Source organism: Myotis yumanensis, unplaced genomic scaffold (genome assembly GCF_028538775.1).
Source record: "Myotis yumanensis isolate MYYU_CA2020_CCGP unplaced genomic scaffold, mMyoYum1.0.hap1 SCAF_3, whole genome shotgun sequence".
NCBI lineage: Eukaryota > Metazoa > Chordata > Mammalia > Chiroptera > Vespertilionidae > Myotis > Myotis yumanensis.
The window spans coordinates 145,306,384-145,325,295 of NW_027223754.1; the positions used below are offsets into that span (position 1 = coordinate 145,306,384).

Consider the following 18,912-nt stretch of genomic DNA (forward strand, 5'->3'; position numbering starts at 1 on the left):
GCCTGGTCCCTCTAATGGGCAGAGACCTTTTAGCCAAAATGAAAGCAGAAACCACTTTTGCCCCAGAGGGCTCAGCACAGCCCTGCCAAGGTGAAGAGACCTCTTCAATGATCCTGCCCTTAGCAGTGCCGGGGGAGGAAGAATGGAGACTTTATACCCCCCCCAGCCAAAGGCCCCCACATCTGTTCCTGTCAGGCCCCCATCAGGGGACTTGGATGATGTTCCTGTTATCTGCTCAAGAGCCCAAGACTGTAAAGATACTTGTTCACTAAAAAGGTGTAAGTATGTTTGGGGGCTCCTCTGTCTGTTTGTTTACTGGGAACTTTGATTTTCTATGTGGTATTCTGTGCTGGGTTGGGATTTTGAAATTCTAGTCTGATTGGGACATTTAAGGATGGGGCTCACAGTTCCTCAAGGCAAAGACTTAATGGGCCTTTCCCCCTGCCTGTGAAGGAAGATAATGGGCCTTGAAATCTGTAAAAATAGACAAGAATGAAGCTGGTCAGGCCCCACCCCCTATCATTCCTGACTTTCTTGCTGCAAGAATTGTCTCTTTTCTTGAGAGGGCTCCAGAGGGTGCACGAGGACATTTGGCTGCGCCTTGGCGCCACCCAGGCAAAAGGCACCTCCTGGAGCCTCAATGGAAAGGTCCCTACACCCGACTCCGTGGTGCTGACGACCCCCACCGCTCTCACGATAGACGGCGTCGTGACCTGAGTCCATCACACCCACTTCCGGTCAGCGGACCCATCCATGATCCGGAAAGACTTCGTCAAGCTACGGCGTGCTCGACCTGCCTGATGCTGGTAACATTGAATAGACTTAGATAATGCCTGCGTCTTCATGGACATGGCTCCAAAGAGACAAAGACAATTTATAGAATCACATGTTTAATAGCAGAAGATGTGGCTGCCTAAAGCGGCCATGATGCCTATATTATGTTTCATTGTGTTGATATGTCACATTAACCTTTAATTCTCTTGCAGGTTTGAATGTATATTGGCTGTCCTGGAAAGGTACTATGTGGGGTGAACCCCAAAAAGTAAAGGATGCCTAGCTGCCAAGAGGGCAAGTGCCCACCTGGGCAGGGAACAGTGCCCATCAGGTTTTGGTCTCTGTTGAGAGACAGCTAACAGTTGGCAGCCTGTGTACTGCTTGCAGGCCTTTATGACCATGCCCATGTCAGGGGTAGTCTGAAAAGAAAAAAAAAAAAAAGCCTATTTAGAGTGAAAAGTCTGAAGCATAGTTATACATAAAAAGAAAGTTTAATGCCAACAATTAAAAGGAATTGGCAAGAAAAGTCAGAAAATCTTAGAGTAGATCAGTATGTCTTTCTTCTTATGTAATTCCTCCGAAATTTGGCGATGCTAACATGGCAATACGTTTCTTTGCATAGATTCAATAAGACCGGTTCCTAATAGTGGTTTTATTAACGGAAAACTTTGACTGGAGTATCATGTTTTAAAGAGCCCTGTCTGAGCTCTAAAGACTTGAAGCCAGTAAAAATGCCACGAAGGAAGCCTGGTATTCTGCTTGGAAGCCCTGAAGATGGCTGGCGCTGGAGTGTCAGGCCGATGCCCTACCATCACTGGCGGTTGGTAAGAGTAAAAGGGGAGCAGTAGGGATGCCTCTACGTTCCTGCGGAGCCCCCACACGCTCTGGGCCGCAACAAGTAGGAGGGCTACTGAGATGGGCTTAAAGCCTGGAGCGTGCGCTCAGGTGGAATTGCTACAGGTGAAGAATTCACCTAACTCAGCAGATACTGCAGGCGGGCCTGATGGCAGCTGGGTGGCATGGCTTCCTGGCCCTACGGGGCACATTAAGATTCAACCATGAGATTCCAGCAAAGGTAGTCAGTTACCATTCTTGTTGTGTTTATGCAAACATCAGGACAGTAGATAAATTAATCTTAATTTGGCTTTTTGATAGCCATGAAGGAATTTTAAGAAGAATGCTGTTTTTATGCCGATCATACAGGGGTAGTAGAGAAGTCCATGACCAAACTTCGGCAGCGGCTGGCCGAGCGACAGAAGGAAAGGGAGGCGCAAAAGAGTTGGTTTGAATCTTGGTTTACACAGTCGCCATGGTTAACAACCCTCTTATCAGCAGTTGCTGGACCGCTTATAATCCTGTTGTTAATCCTCTCTATAGGACCCTGTATTATAAATAAAATTATGGAATTCTTACAACAGAGGGTAGGGGACATTAAGCTCCTGATTATCAGGCAACAATACTCAGCCTTGGCTGAGTCTGAGGGTCTCTAAGATTAGAGACCGTCCACAGAAAAAGGGGGGAATGAGAGGCGCCAATATAACCAGAGCGTTACATTTAACGGCACCAGGGCAATCAGGAAGGTCAGAAGGGGGAGATGAAACAATCAACTTTTATGGGAGACAGCTGCAGCCAGGGAGGTTACGGGAGATGGCCGCAGCCCGGGAGTAAACTGAAAAACAACTTGATAAGAAACCAGACAGGCATTAATTCACAACGGCGCCAAGATTCCCAGAAGAATGACCCCGTTTGCTTCCCCCGTTTGCTAGAGGAGTATATAACCTGTGCTTAAACTCTTAGTCGGGGCTGACAGCCGCTGCTCTGCTGCGTTCAGAGTAAGCTGTAAGCCCCAACATGTTGGAAACTAAATAAACCCTTTGCCTTTTGCATGAGAAGCGTCTCTTGGTTCTTTGTGACAGCGGCTTGCGTCCTGGGCATTACACTATGAACATAGGGTGCATATATTCTTCTGATTGGTGTTTCAGGTTTCTTAGGCATCAAAATTAAATACCACATTTAGTGACTTTCGGTTTCCCATTCGACATGCAAACAGCTTAGAAGTTGTCAATTCCATTTTCACAACAAGAAAAAAAAAAGCTAAAGAAACTGGAAATCAGCAGCACTTCTTAGATCTATCAGAGAACTGAGGTCACAGGGAAACTGCTGCCCTGAAAACTGGACAGAATCACAGTTTACAGGGAGCAGAAAGAGGCCCAGGAGTGCAAGCCAGAAGCTCAAGCCAATTTCAGTAGGAACACTTTAAACTGTAATTAACCAATTGCTGGAAGCTTAGTGCAGACTAGCGTGAGAGTTAAAAATTCCTAGGGGGCCCAGGATTAGGAAGGTCCCCACTTTCCTGAATTTTACCTTCAAGAGCCATACCAAATTCTCACTGTAAAAACCAGAGAAAAATTCCTCTAGTGCAGTGGTTCTCAACTTGTGGGTCGCGATCCCTTTGGGGGGTTCACAGGGATCGCCTAAGACCATCGGAAAACACATATATAATTACGTATTGTTTTTGTGATTAATCACTATGCTTTAATTATGTTCAATTTGTAACAATGAAAATACATCCTGTATATCAGATATTTACATTATGATTCATAACAGTAGCAAAATTACAGTTATGAAGTGGCAACGAAGCAACAAAAATAATTTTATGGTTGGGGGTCACCACAACATGAGGAATTGTATTAAAGGGTTGCGGCATTAGGAAGGTTGAGAACCACTGCTCTAGTGGGAGGGGCGAGTTTTTTGAAAGATGCCCAGTTTTCCTTAACAAGATGTCTGTCCCTCAAGGGAAACAATTTTACCCGAGCTTAACTGACTGGGGTTTCACCGAAGCCTAACCCACATTGGGGAAGGGAAATACCAACTCCAGCCTCTTTTAGCCTTTGACGTGGAAGAAAGGAAATACCCTACTCGAGCTCACTTAAGATTGAGACCTAATTATAGGATTATAGAACACTTCTCCCACACTTCACTACCACACCAATAGGGCTCCTGCATAATAAGAGGGGATTACAGCCAAAAGAACTGCTAGCCTCAGACTTTATTCTTAAATTACTGTTCAAGGAAAACCCAAAGACAATGAGGTAGACAAAAACAAAGACCCTAGAGAAAATTCTAGCCTCTGACCTCACAGCAAAGAAAACAGACACAGTCTAACTTATAGCCAGATAAACATAAAACCTCATACAAAAAGGCAATCTCAGTTCCTTTTACCTGATGCAGCATGTCCAGCTTTCAACAAAAATTACAAGGCATGCCAAAAGGCAAAAACCACAGTTTGAGAGACAAAACAAGCATCAGACCAGACTCAGATATGGCAGAGATTTTGTAATTATGAGGCCAGGAATTTAAAATAACTGATTAATATACTAAGGGCTCTAATGGAAAAAGTAGACAACATGGACATGTAATGGGTGGGTAATGTAAGCGGGGAGATGAAAACCCTAAGAAAGAAAGAATCAAAAGGAAATGCTGCAAATTAAAAACACAGTAACAGAAATGAAGAATGCCTCGCCAGTAGAATGGACATGGCTGAGAAAAGAATAAGTGAGCTTGAAGGTATGTGAGACAAAAACTGATAGAATTCAAGGAGAAATAAAGAAGTGCACTGTTTTAGTTAAAGACTTCAATACCCTTCTGTCAGTAATTGACAGATATAAGAGGCAAAAAACAGCAAAGATAGAGTTGAATTGAAGAGCACCATCACTCAACTGGATTTGATTGACTTCAACAACAGCAAAATACACATTCTTCACATTCTGGGATATAAAACACACCTTGCAAATTTAAAAGAATGAACATCAGCCCTGGCCGGTGTGGATCAGTTGATTGGGCATCATCCTATGCACTGAAAGGTTATATGCTTGATTTCCAGTCAGGGCACGGGCCAGGGTTGCGGGCTCCATCCCTTGTAGGGGGCGTGTGGAGGCAGCTGATCCATGTTTCTCACACTGATATTTTTTCTCTCTCCCTCTCCCTTCCTCTTTCTCTAAAAATCAATAAAAATATTATTAAAAATAAATATCTAAAAATAATAATAAAATCAAGGTGTCAGGAAGACTGTGCTCCTTCTTTCTGGAGGCTGTAGGGAAGAATATGTTTCCTGTCTTTTCCAGCTTCTAGACACCACCCACATTCCTTAGGTCATGGCCCCCTTACTCCATCTTCAAAACTAGCATCTCACTGACTCTTCTGTTATTACATCTCTCTTTGACCACTACCAGGAAGTGTTTTCCACTCCCCCCCCCCCCCCCCCACACACACATATTTATTTCTTTTATTTATAGCTTATGGCCAATGCAAATCAACTCCATAAAGTGAAACATTATTAAAAAATTAAAGCATTATTGTGCAAAAAGCATAAAAGCAGGTTCATAGGCACACACACAGCAGCATGAGACCCAGCTGGTGTTTCAGAGGGCAGGACGCTTGCTTTCCTCTTCAAGGCCAAGGCCATATCAAACACTAGAATGCCTCTGCCTTTAGTGTGTGTTCATGTGAACCAAAATTTGTATCTAAAAATATTTTTCACGTTGAAACTGTTGTTATTCTGATTCTTAAAGGTTAAAGCAGGTATTTTCAGAGAGAATTTAAAAGAATTATTACAAACTTAATCATGCTGGTGCCCTCCCAGCCTTACTCCGGCATGGTTTTGTTTCTGAGGCTCTGGGCCAGGCCTTCACCACCACTCCCACCTCTGCTTGCTTCCTTCCCAGGTTCCATTGGCAGCTCCACCCTGGCTCCAGGCAGCATTTTGGCTGTGACTGCACCTACTTCCAAAGTCCTGGCCTGGAACCTGGCCCCACAGGGGCCAAAGCTCAGGAATGCCCCCATAGTGATGAGACTTGGGGGTTCCTCCTCCAGCCAGCAGACCCTGCATGCCGGCTGCCACAATCCACATCAGGCCAAGGAACTCTTACTATCTTTGTCTTTCCCAGCAACAATTTGGAGATTTTGTAGATAAAGGTCCAGAACCCTGTCATTGTATCCGTCACTGCTGCTGCCTCCCTGGGATAGTCTCCAAACCTCCCCTGACCTTGGGTGACCTGTGACTGCTCTTTAAACTTTTTAAATTGTCACCTTCTTGCTGAACAAGGTGCTATCAGTAGGTCAGGAGCAGAAACCCATAGGAAAAGCCTGCTGGTAGCGCCAGTACCTACCACCACAATTGTTACACAAGGCTCTGTCCCGGTGATGTAAGTCTATGGGGCCTTGTCAGGGCCTGGGCAGCTTCAGTCTTCGGTGGCCAGTCCCAGGAGGTCTGGGAGCTCCAAACTGGATCTAGATTGTGGCCTTGCTGGACTGGCTGAGGTCCGACCTGGAGGGGCCAGACTATAGTCTGATTTCCAGTGGCTTTTCCTTCCACACCTTGGACATGGACCAGGCGGGGGTCTGAGGTCTGGGCAGGACTTGGCCCAGTGTCCTTCCGTTGTAGGCAGCAGGAACGGCGCCAGGTGTCTGACCAGTGGGGTCAGACCAAACCTGGGCTCAGCAACCTTGGTACTTGAGTTCTGGCTAAGAAAAGAATTCAGAGCTAAGACCCTAACTCAGTAAAGAAAATTTACTTGAGCAAGCAGAGAGAAAGTACACTCGAAGAGAAATTTTGAGTGGACAGTTCAAAGAGCTGCTGTTTTCCACTTTTAAAGACTGGGATTCAATTGGACCCACTTGGTTAACCCAGGATAATCTCATCTCAAGGTTCTTAACCTTAATCCCATCTGAAAGTCCCGCTTTGCTGTGGAAATAGTTACAGCTTCAAAGGATTGGGACACGGACATCTTTCAGGGACATTATTCTGTCTAGCACACATGGCTTCTCCAAAGGCTTTCACATATATTGACTTATTTAATATCAACAGTGTGGTGGAATAGAAAGTACACATCTTAAACTTAATTTTCCATACAGAGAGACAAACAGAAAGATTGTATTTTGCCCCAAGGTCATACAGCTCATATTAGGGCTCTTTACAAAAGGATCTTACCCTACCTCCCCAGCTTCATTTTATACAATTGTCCTCCATCTAATCTCTAGTGAAAGTGATACCATCGTAATTAACCTAGTTATTAATAACAGGAAAGGAGCAAAGGGAAAGCCAAATAGTATAGACATGTCATTTGCTCAACTTTGCCAAGAAGCTGCAGTTTAACACTCCGCAAGGAGCAACTGGTCTATTCCCTGCAGATAACTGGGGGAAGGGACTGAACAAGGGGGAGTATAGACACATGCTGGTAAAGTCTGGGTGACATAGGGAAGGTACTTGCTTGTTAGTCACACCTGGGACCAGGTCATTGGCCAGAGTAGGCGTGGCCACTGCAAGCATGGGAAGAGTTGGAATATTTAATCCCCTCAACAAAGAAGTTCTCTCTCTTGTGTTTTCGGTACTCTTGGGATTCTTGTTGCGGGGGACACACTCTCTTGGCTCCCCTGCTGTGAGCCATGTGGAACCCACACACAATGGATTAATGGACTGCAACTAGCCTAATGCTAAAGCAGACCCAATTCCAACATGGAACAGAAACTCTAGACACTGGCTTTGGTTCTAACTCTGCTGAAGCCCCAGCTGCACATGTTCCACAACTGAATTAAGGGAAATGGGGTTTTGGAAACTCAGGGATGTAATTTTATGTAAATAAAAACCACTCATCCTTCCATGTGAGTCTCAGAACATTCTTTATCTTGAGATATTGTAAGGACCCACCCCCCAGCACTCAGTGCAGAAAAGGATAACCCACTCCCACTGATAATAAAAGTGAACATTTTCCCCTTCAAAAATGTCAGGGCATATGCCCAGGTTTCGGGCTTGACCCCAAGTAGGGTGCATGCAGGAGGCAGCCGATCAATGATTCTCTCTCATTATTGATGTTTCTCTCTCTCCCTCTCCCTTCCTCTCTGAAACTATATATATGTGTCATGCCCTTTCACAACTCAGTCTTTTGATGTGTCATTGTATGGTAAATTGGAACCTGGGCCCCTTCCCAGGCTCCAACTTCCCCTCCCACCCTGTGGGAATAATAGTGAAGGCCGTCTGAATGTGAGATCTTGGGAATCTGGCCAGTAACTTGGTTTAAGAAAGGTCAAAGAGAAACTGCTTGTAGATGTGAGCCTGGATTGTAAACAGGTAGTGTTTTGATCTTACACAGCTTATACACAGATCCCCTCCCCCTGCATGCCCTGTTTTTCTCTGTTTTCTGTACTCTATAAAACTTTGTGTTGGGAAAGTCTGGGTGGTGACAAAACAATAGTGCTGGCTGGCTGCCCACAGTGGGGCCTGTCCGCAGGCCAGATGGGACTTAGCGAGACTGAACCAGTGGCAGCCAGTGTGGCAGTAAACTTCACCCTTCGACCACACTGGTGCACCCGAAAGTCCTAATAAACCGTGTCTTTCACAGCCAGTCTTCTAGGCTATTTATTTGGAATCCACAAACAATACATTGAGCATTTTTGGTACCTCAACACTTTGCATAACAGTTGTCATACCCTCTGGCAGGGAGTCCCCACCATCTTGACTTGGCAAACATTTACTCATCTTCTAATGTTCCACTTAATGTTGTCTGCCAGCTCTTCCTAGATCACCCAGGCAGCTAGTGGCAGAGTCCTCACTGGGCTTCGTCATAACCTTGCCACACATCATAATACATGTGAACACAGGATGTTAGAATGGGGATGACTCTAATTGCCTAGTTTTGATGGAGATGGTAATATGAGACACATCAGGAGACTAAAATCAGAATAACACAAACACCCTTCTAGAGAGAATTTGAAACCCGTTGCATAACTCCTGGACTCCTCAGCCAGACCAGAGTTACAAAATGGGGCCAGGGAGGAGAAAACTTTTGCGAGGAGAATAGTGAAGAGTTTCTTAGAAGTGGTAGCCAGGCCATGAGTCTCCACTCTGGAGAGGGGACTTGAGAGAGAGAGAGAGAGAGAGAGAGAGAGAGAATTAGTGCCTAAATCATGCCTAAGAAAGTTAAAGCTGACTTCCATCCTGGGGGCTGTCTCCTGCCCAGGGATTCCAGAGGGCAAGAAAATGCCTGACTCTTTGATGGTAAAACCAGAGAGGTGCTGCTGCACTGAGATCAGCTAGCACTTTCAGGGGTTGTCAAGGCAAGGGAATTTCCCATGGAGCATATGTAGATCACCTGGTGAAACTCTATTAAGAGGTTGTCTTGACAATAGGGCTGCCTGGAAGGTAAGAATATCTCAGCAGAAAGAGGTGAGATGCCCAGGAGTTGAGGAAATAAGAGTGGTAGATTGTTGGAAAGAGGCCCCCTCTCCTCCAGCGCATCACACCTGTCGCCTTTCTCCTTTACAATGTAATGGTACCCCTTCCATGAAGAGGCGGACTACGTTGCCCTACCCTTGGAATCTGAGTGGCCTTTTCACTTTTTTTGACCAATAATTGTCACAAAATGACATCATGAGACTTCCTAGGCTAAGCCTTAAGAGAACTTGCAGCTCCTCCTTTTGCTTTCTTGGAGCACTTGTGTCATCAGGCCGTCATGTGAAAAAGCCTACTGGAGGATGCAGACAGGTCATGCCACAAGCCCAGCCAAGAATCAGCATTAAGTGCCACACATACAAATGAGGCATCACGACTATCCCCCACCTTACCTGTCAACTGACTGCAAACATGAATGAGCCCAGATGGCAGGATGTAGAATAGCATTGCCCAGCTGAGCCCAACGCAAATGGTCGGCCACAAATCGTGAACAAATAAATGGTTTTTGGCTTAAACCACTAAGCTTTGTGTTATTTACATTCATGGATAACTGATACAAGCAACTACCTGCACTAGAAATGAATATGCTGGTGTAAGAACTATAAAAAGAGGAGCGCAGCAGGAAAGCTCCAAATAGCCCACAAAAGCATCCTACAAGCTGACACTAGTGTTAACCTTCTACCTACCAGACTCACCCAATAACACCAACTTTGGCCATGCCTACACAACCAAACCTATGTTTACATACCTCTCTTCGTCCTGCCTTTATCTCCACTCCCACACCTGTGTCCTGGTCTGTTCAGGCTGCTATAACAAAGTACCATAGACTGGGTGACTTACACACAACAGAAATTTATTTCTCACAGTTCCAGAGGCTGGAAGTCCAAGATCAGGGTGCCAACAAGGTTGGGCTTTATGAGGGCCCTTTTCTGGGCTGCAGATAGCCATTTTCTCATTTCCTCACAAGGCGGAGAGGCTAAGAGCTCTTTGGCGTCTCTTTTATAAGAGCACTAATCCTATTCATGGGAGTTCTACTCTCATGACCCAAATACCTCCCAAAGGCCCCATCTCCTAACACCATCACTTTGGAGTTTAGGATTTCCACATATACATTTTGGGAGCATACAAACATTCAGTCCATAACAACTAGCATTAGCAAAACTTCAGTTTATTAACAGAGTTGCAATTCAGCATCTAGATTGGCCAAACCTCGGTTAAAAAACCATCAAAGTAAGAAAAGTCCAAACCTGTAAAATATTTTATGACTTTATTTGAGCCAAACTTACAACAATTGCCGGAAAGCAAACTCTCAACAGATTAAGAAAACACTCCAGAAAATGGCAGTTTTACCACTTATTTTATTTTATTATTTATTTTTTATTGATTTCAGAGAAGAAGGGAGAGAAAGAGATAGAAATGTCAATGGTGAGAGAGAATCATTGATTTGCTGCCTCCTGCACGCCCCCTACTGGGGATCGAGCCTGCAACCTGGGCATGTGCCCCTGACCAGAATCAATCCAGGGACCCTTTAGTCCAGCGGTTCTCAACCTGTGGGTTGCGACCCCTTTGGGGGTCGAACGACCCTTTCACAGGGGTCGCCTAAATACATCCTGCATATCAGATATTTACATTACAATTCATAACAGTAGCAAAATTACAGTTATGAAGTAGTAGTGAAAATAATTTTATGGTTGGGGGTCACCACAACATGAGGAACTGTATTAAAGGGTCGCAGCATTAGGAAGGTTGAGAACCACTGCTTTAGTCCGCAGGCCGACTCTCTATCCACTGAGCCAAACTGGCCAGGGCTACCACTTGTTTTACACATCAGAATCAAAGGGGAAAAGGGAAGGAGGTTACATGAAATTCCCTGGTTACAGATTAGGGAGGCAGGGGAAATCTTTGGGATTGAATAAAAAGTAAAATGAATGGAAATACTTCTTTTACTTTTGTGGGTACAGTCAACAATTAACATGATAACACTAACAATGAGGGGATTTGTGGTCTCTGCTCTAGTATTGTGCTTTGAGGGGTCAGGAAAAAAGGAAGTTACCCTTGTTACCAGAAGGGAGCTTGCCTGGTCTCCCCTGGTTGCTGCTGGGGGTGGGGCTCTTACGATATCCTGAGAAAAGGAATTTTCTGAGACTCCCATGGAAGGATGCCATATGGTAAAAGGCTTTATTTCCGTGGAATTACACCCCTGGGTTTCCAAAGTCCCATTTGCCTTAGCTCAGTCATAGAAGTGTAGCTGGGGTTTCAGTAGAGCTAAAATTAGAGCCAGTGTCCAGAGCTTCCTTTCCACTGAAAGGGTTAGCTAGCTTAATTAGGCAGGTTTAGGGAATGAGGAGGGTCCGTGGGGGAGGAATACGTAGATGGAGACTTGAAGACGCCAGGGTGCTTGTCTTACCTGTACAGAGGATAGGGAAACGCCACAGGCAGATGGAAACATTTCTGGCCTCAGCAATTAGAACAGCCATAAACCAAGGACAGACAGGGGTATCTCTGGCCTGAGCAATTAAAGGGACCATAAGTTAGACCAAAAGTAGCCCTGCCCTGAGCAGCTGGGAGAGCTATAAGATAAGACGTCTTTGCCAGCACAACTGGGAGAAAACCACAAGATAAATCAAAAGTGACTCCAACCTAAACAGATAAGATGACCAAACGAGGAAAAGTGCAGATGTGGGGGTCCTGGGAGCTGATTACAGGGCTAAGGGCCCACGGTAGAGAAGGAGGGTCTCCAGCCTATTTAATGCCTCAAGACAAAGAAAGCAGCGGTCACCCTTCTTAGGGGGCCCCCTGTCCACCCAGGAGGGACAGAATCTTAGGCTTAGGAACTTAGAGGACACCTTTCTTAGGTGGCCTCTGCCCCTCTGCGCTAAGATGGACAGAGTTTTAGGCTGAAATAGAATTAAGGTTTGAGAGGTAGTATGTGCTTGCAATAAAGTTTCTGTACTTTCCACTGACCACCTTTTGTCCATGGCTTCATTTTTCAAATCCATCTGGACAAGGACCTGGGAAAGAAATCACCCTGCTCAATAAAACAACCCGAATCACCATGTTGGAGTCAGCTCCAGTTCAGTATCAGGCTAGTTACAGTGCATTAGTCCATTGTGTGTGTGGTCCGCATGGCTGTGGGCCATGCGGGTGAATGCAAGAGAACCAAGAGAGCACACCCTGAACAAGAAGAGTCCCAAGAGTCCTGAATGTGCAAGAGAGTGAACTCCTTTGTTTAGTGGGTTATGTATTCCAAATTTTACAGTGGCCACAGCCATTCTGGCCACCCACCTCTGTCCCAGGTGTGACTGACATGCATATATCTTCCCTATGTCACCTCAACTTTACTGGGCACGCATTTATCTTCCCTATGTGGTTCCCTTCCCCAGTGATTTGCAGGGAACATGCCTATAATGTCTGGCCTTCCCTTTGCTCCTTTCTTGTTATTTATAACTAGTTAATTACAATGGTATCACCTAACATTCCATAGGTATGCAAAAAGACAATAGAAAGGCTCAGTTAAGGTAAAGATAAACCTGTCAGGGAAAATAACAGCCCAGGACATTACTACCTGCCATGACCTGCCAGATTGAGATTTTGCTCCAGAGAATGGCAGTTATGTGCCTTATTTTATACATTACCATCAAAGGAGGAAGCTTAAAGGGGTTACATGAAATTCACTGGTGATAGATTAGGGAGGTGGGATAAAGCAAAACTGAAATTTCTGGAATTGGGTAAAAAGTAAAATGAATAGACAAATACTTTTTTTACTTTTGTGGGTATAGGATAGTTAACTGTCAACAATTAACATTTACACTAATAAAAGAGAAACATGGTAATTAGCGTACAACCGCTACCCTTTTCATCGGCTAATCAGTGAGTATATGCAAATTAACTGTCAGCCAAGATGGCGGCCGGCAGCCAGGCAGCTGGAAGTGAACATGAGGCTTGCTTGCTTCAGTGAAGGAGGACTCCAACGTTCCCCGCCTCACTTGCCGGCCTCTCAGCTGCAACTCTAAGCAACTATGTACTATGTTGCAAATAAGAAGCTAAACAAAACCCCAGAAACCAGCTTTCATTCAGCCGGGCTTTAGCAACATTGTATCGATGTTTTCAGCGGCGAGGCCTCAGAGCTAAAGCTGGCCCAGAATAAAAAAAAAAAAAAGAAAACAAGGAGCGGTTGGAAGCTTCAGTCACTTGCTTCCAGAAAACAGCACTCAGCCACTCACCCAGACTGGCCAGGCACCCCAGTGAGGACCCCCACCCTGATCCAGGACACCCTTCAGGGCAAACCAGCCGGCCCCCACCCGTGCACCAGGCCTCTATCCTATATAGTAAAAGGGTAATATGCCTCCCGGCACCGGGATCAGCGGAGCAGCGAGGCTCCCGGCACTGGGATCAGCGTGACAGGGGGCAGCGCCCAAACCCCCTGATCGCCCTGCAGCTCTGTGTGTGACAGGGGGCGGGGCCACAACCTCCCTATCTGCCCTGCTCTGTGCCTAATAGGGGGGAGCTCCCCAATCCCCTGATTGCCCTGCGGCTCTGTGTTTGACAGGGTGCAGTGCACCAAACCCTCCCCCCCCACCACGGGCCCTGCTCTGTGTGTGACAGGGTAGAGCCATAACCTCTCCATCGGCCCTGCCCCGAGTGTGACAGTGGCAGCGCCCCAACCCCCTGATAGGCCCTGTTCTGTGGGTGATAGAGGGTGGTGCCCCAACCCCCCTCCACAGGCCTTGCTCTGTGTGTGACAGGGTAGAGCCATAACCTCCCCATTGGCCCTGCCCTGAGTGTGACAGGGTGCAGCGCCCCAACCCCCTGATCCGCCCTGCTCTGTGTGTGACAGGGGGTGGTGCCCCAACTCCCCTATCGGCCCTACTCTGTGAGTGACAGGGAGGAGCTCCTCAACCCCCTGATCGGCCCTGCTCTGTGCGTGACAGGGTACGGAGCCCCAACACCCCTGATGGGCCCTGCTCTGTGCATGACAGGGGGCAGCGCCCCAACCCCCTGATCGGCCCTGCTCTGTGCATGACAGGAGGCAGCGCCCCAACCCCCTGATCGGCCCTGCTCTCTCCATGACAGGGGGTGGCGCCGCAACCTCCCCATCAACCCTGCCTTGAGTGTGACAGGGGGTGGTGCCCCAACCCCCCAATCAGCCCTACCCTGAGCATGACTGAGGGTGGCATCGCAACCTCCCGATCCGCCCTGCTCTGTGCATGATGGGGCGGTGCCCCAACTCCCCAATCGGCCCTGCTCTGAGCCTGACCAGGGGCTGCACCTAGGGATTGGGCCTGCCCTCTGCCACCCGGGAGCAGGCCTAAGCCAGCAGGTCGTTATCTCCCGAGGGGTCCCAGACTGCGAGAGGGCACAGGCTGGGCTGAGGGACTCCCCCTCTCCCCGAGTGCACAAATTTTTGTGCACCGGGCCTCTAGTCTATACTAATAAAAGGGTAATATGCTAATTAGACTGGGAGACCTTCCAGGAGACTTTCTGAACATTCTTCCAGACAAAGCCATGGTGGCAGGGCCAAAGCAGAGGCAGTTAGGGGTAATCAGGCCAGGAGGGGAGGGCAGTTGGGGGTGATAAGGCCAGCAGGGAGGGAGGCAGTTGGGGGCGAGCAGGCTGGCAGTGGGGGGCAGTTGGGGGCGAGCAGGCTGGCGGGGGGGGGGGCAGTTGGGGGCAAGCAGGCTGACAGGGGGGCAGTTGGGGGTGAGCAGGCTGGCAGGCAGAGTGGTTAGGGGCAATCAGGCAGGTGAGCGGTTAGGAGCCAGCAGTCCCAGATTGCAAGAGGGATGTCTGACTGCCGGCCCTAAACCAGCAGTCAGACATCCCCCGAGGGGTCCCAGATTGGAGAGGGTGCAGGCCGGGCTGAGGGACACTCCCTCCTGTGCATGAATTTTGTACACCGGGCCACCACTACTACTACTACTAATAATAACAATGAGGGGAATTGTGGTTTCTGCTCTAGTACAGGTTGTGTTTTGAGGGATGGAGAGAGGGGGAGGGGAAAGGAAATGACTGCTATTCCAAAGGTCTTAGAATCAGGGGTGGGCAAACTTTTTGCCTCAAGGGCCACAATGGGTTCTTAAACTGGACCGGAGGGCCGGAACAAAAGCATGGATGGAGTGTTTGTGTGAACTAATATAAATTCAAAGTAAACATCATTACATAAAAGGGTACGGTCTTTTTTTTTTTAGTTTTATTCATTTCAAACGGGCCGGATCTAGCCCCCCGGCTGGCTGTCTTAGATGCAAAAAAAGAGGACAGGCTCAGTTAAGGTGAAGATTGACCTTTGTTAGGGAAAAATACAGCCCTAGGACATGACTACCCACCATGAACTGTTTTTAGTTAGGACATTTTGTTTTGATTTTTTAAAAATATGTTTTTATTGATTTTAGAGAGGAATGGAGAAGAAAAAACATTGGCTGTCTTCTACACACCCTCTACTGGGGATCGGGCCTGTGCCCCTACCAGGAATCAAACCAGTGATCTCTTGAACAATGCTCAACCAACTATTCAGACCATCCTATATGTACTTTAGGTCTCTGAGTTTGTAAGTCCACCATGAAGGCCTCCCTTGAGCTTGTCAGGTTTAGTAGATGGCCCTTTTTTTGTTCATACCTGGGAAGATTCTCACCCCCCAACAATCATGGTTTCCTCTGCACACAGATAAACTTTGTAAGGGTACAGAATGAGTCACCCCAAGATGCACCTCTTGTGGATTTTGAGTTAAAGGCAAACTGAGATCCTACAGGCTCATAAGAAACTTTTACCTCTCTCCCTTAAAGAATTTAAATTATGGGCTTTGTCCATAGGAGTTATTACCAGAAATAACTTTTTATGACCTAGCTATAGGGCAGGGCAAACTTCTAATTATTGAACATCTGACCTTATTGTCCTTCAAATAATCTACCTCCCTTTTGAAGCCCCAAGTCTCCCTTTCTCATCCTTAGTTAGAATGACATATATACCTTTTCTGTGTCTGAATCTCATGTATGTGTATGTGTATGTGTGTGTGTGTGTCTGACTAATGCATGTGGGGTTCCCATATGTAGGTAATAAATTTGGTTATGTATTTTCTCTTGTTAATCTGCCTCATGTCGATTTAATTATTAAACCACCTGAAAGAATAGAGAAAAAAAGCTTCCCACAACTTACAAGAGAATTTAGATGCTTTTCTTCTTTTTAAAGCAGTAATAATCAAATAGGACATTCCATTTATTATACTAATCATTTCACTTTTAATTTTTTATTAAAATAAAAAATGCATATAAATGTTCGGTCCAAAACATTTTCACCACTGGATTCACCAGCCTGCAAACAGTCATCAGCCCCTCACCCAGGCTGGCCAGGCATCCCAGCAGGACCCCCACCCTGATCCGGGACACCCTTCAGGGCAAACCAGCCGGCCCCTGCCCGTGGACCAGGCCTCTATCCTATATAATAAAAGGGTAATATGCAAACCGACCCTAACAGCAGAACGACTGGGAATGACTGGTCACTATGACACACACTGACCACCAGGGGGCAGATGCTCAATGCAGGAGCTGCCCCCTGGTGGTCAGTGCACTCCCACAGGGGGAGCTCTGCTCAGCCACAAGCCAGGCTGATGGCTGCCAGTACAGCAGTGGTGGTGGGAGCCTCTCCCGCCTCCTCAGCAGCATTAAGGATGTCCGACTGCAGCTTAGGTCTGCTCTCTGCTGGCAAGTGGACATCCCCCAAGGGCTGCCGGGCTGCCAGAGGGATGTCTGACTGCCAGCTTAGGCCCAATTCCCCAGGGAGCGGGCCTAAACCAGCAGGTGGTCATCTCCCAAGGGGTCCCAGACTGTGAGAGAGCACAGGCCAGGCTGAGGGACTCCCCTGAGTGCACAAATTTTTGTGCACCAGGCCTCTAGTATAGCATATCCATTGTGTGAAAATTCTACAATGTATTTACCCAGCATATTGCTGGGTAGTTTCCAGTTTGGGGCCATTATGAAGAGAACTGGTATGAACATTTCTTTCAAGTATATCCCCAGGCATTGAATTAATTGGTCAAAGTATGTATATTCAACCTTAGTAGATACTTCAAAACACTTTTATAAAGTGGTTGTACCAATTTATGTTCCCTCCAGCAATATAAGAGTCCTAGCTGTACTACATTTCCTTCAACATTTGGTATTTTGCGGTGTAGTTTTAATTTGCATTTCTCTGATGACTAAAGAAGCACATTTTTGGATGTTTACTGGCTATTTGCATATTCTCTTTTATAAAGTGTCCATTCAGATCTCTTACCCATTTTTTTTTTTTTTTTTGCTGGCTGCTTCTCATTTATTTTCCACTTGGTGCAAGGCACATGGCTATGGGGTGTTAGGCAGGTTTGCATGTGGCTTGGGTAGTAAAGAGTGAGGCTCTCTCAACTTCCTTTTTGGTGTGTTGCTGTTTTGATATAAAAGAACCCAACTGCTTCTGCTTGCTGCAGCCGGCTAGTCTCCGCCAGGTGGGGTGCGAGGGAAGGGGATGGAGGAGGGGGGAGGGGCTCAAAGAGCCTAGCGTCTCTGGAAGTCTGGTGGCTGGTGGGGCCTCTCAGGATGGGGGCCCAGCGTTGCTTTGCCAGGCTGGCTGCCAGGCTGGCTGCCAGGCTGGCTGCCAGGCTGCTTCCTTGTGGCTTCCCGAGCCAGGTCACAGGTGATCATGCTGCTGGAGGCCTGGGGAGATTCCGAGTGCTCTGGGGACTCCAACACTGTGGCCATGAATGGGAGAGTGGACTTCCCAAAAAAGAAGCTTGCCCACCAGTGACCCGGGTTGGCTTTGGGGAGACCCGGGGGGTGGGGGATGGCTTCCCCAGGGTACTCGGCACTTCCACAGGAGCTGTTACTGGAAGTGGAACCCAGGCGGCGTCGGTAGTAGTTGTGGGTGGCCACGAGGGAGCCGCTGGAGGGGATGGCGGCCATGCTCTTGCTTGTGCACTGGTGGAAACCTTGGCGGCAACCCCTCGCGGACCTCGGCGCACGATCACGGGGGCGGGGGCGGGAACGGGGGCGCTAGGCCGGGGAGCCCATTTGCAGAGACCGTGGAGGCCACACCACGACCGAGACGCGCGGAGCCTCTTACCCATTTTTCTATTAGGTTCAAGGTCTTTTTAAAAATTGATTTGCAGCCGAAACCAGTTTGGCTCAGTGGATAGAGCCTCGGCCTGCGGACTGAGAGGTCTCGGGTTTGATTCCGGTCAAGGGCATGTACCTTGATTGCGAGCACATCCACGGTGGGAGATGTGCAGGAGGCAGCTGATCGATGTTTCTGACTCTCTATCTCTCTCCCTTCCTCTCTGTAAAAAAGTCAATAAAATATATTAAAAAAAAATTGATTTGCAGGTGTTTGTTTTATATTCTAAATAGGAATACTTTGTTGAATACACATGCTGCAAATCTTCTACCTACTCTGTGGGTTGTTTTTTATTCTTAATAGTGTCTTTTGATAAACAAATTATTAACTTTAATATAGTCCAACTTTTTTCTTTCTGATTAACATTTTGTGTTCCATTTAAGAAATCATTGTCCCTACTCTAAATTCACAAAGTTGTTGTTTTCTCAAAAACGTTGTTTAATCTTTCACATTTAAATCTGTAATTGATTTTTTATTGTTATTTTAATTTTATTTTTTAATATATTTGTTATTGATTTCAGATACACACACACACACACACACACACTAGAGGCCCGGTGCACAAAAATTTGTGCACTCGGGGGGGGGGGCGTCCCTCAGCCCGGCCTATGCCCTCTTGCAGTCTGGGGCCCCTCAGATGATCCCCTGGGGGATCGGGCCCAAGCTGGAAGTCAGACATCCCTCTGGCAGCCTGGCAGCCCTCGGGGAATGTCCACTTGCCAGCAGAGAGCAGACCTAAGCTGCAGTCGGACATCCTTAGCACTCTAAGGAGGCGG

At 47.0% G+C, this 18,912-nt stretch overlaps 1 pseudogene; it reads right to left on the reverse strand.

Moving 5' to 3' along the window:
* Nucleotides 1–17,255: 17,255 nt before the first annotated feature.
* LOC139005372 (pancreatic progenitor cell differentiation and proliferation factor pseudogene) lies at nucleotides 17,256–17,993 on the reverse strand (annotated as a pseudogene).
* Between the last annotated feature and the right edge of the window lie 919 nt (nucleotides 17,994–18,912).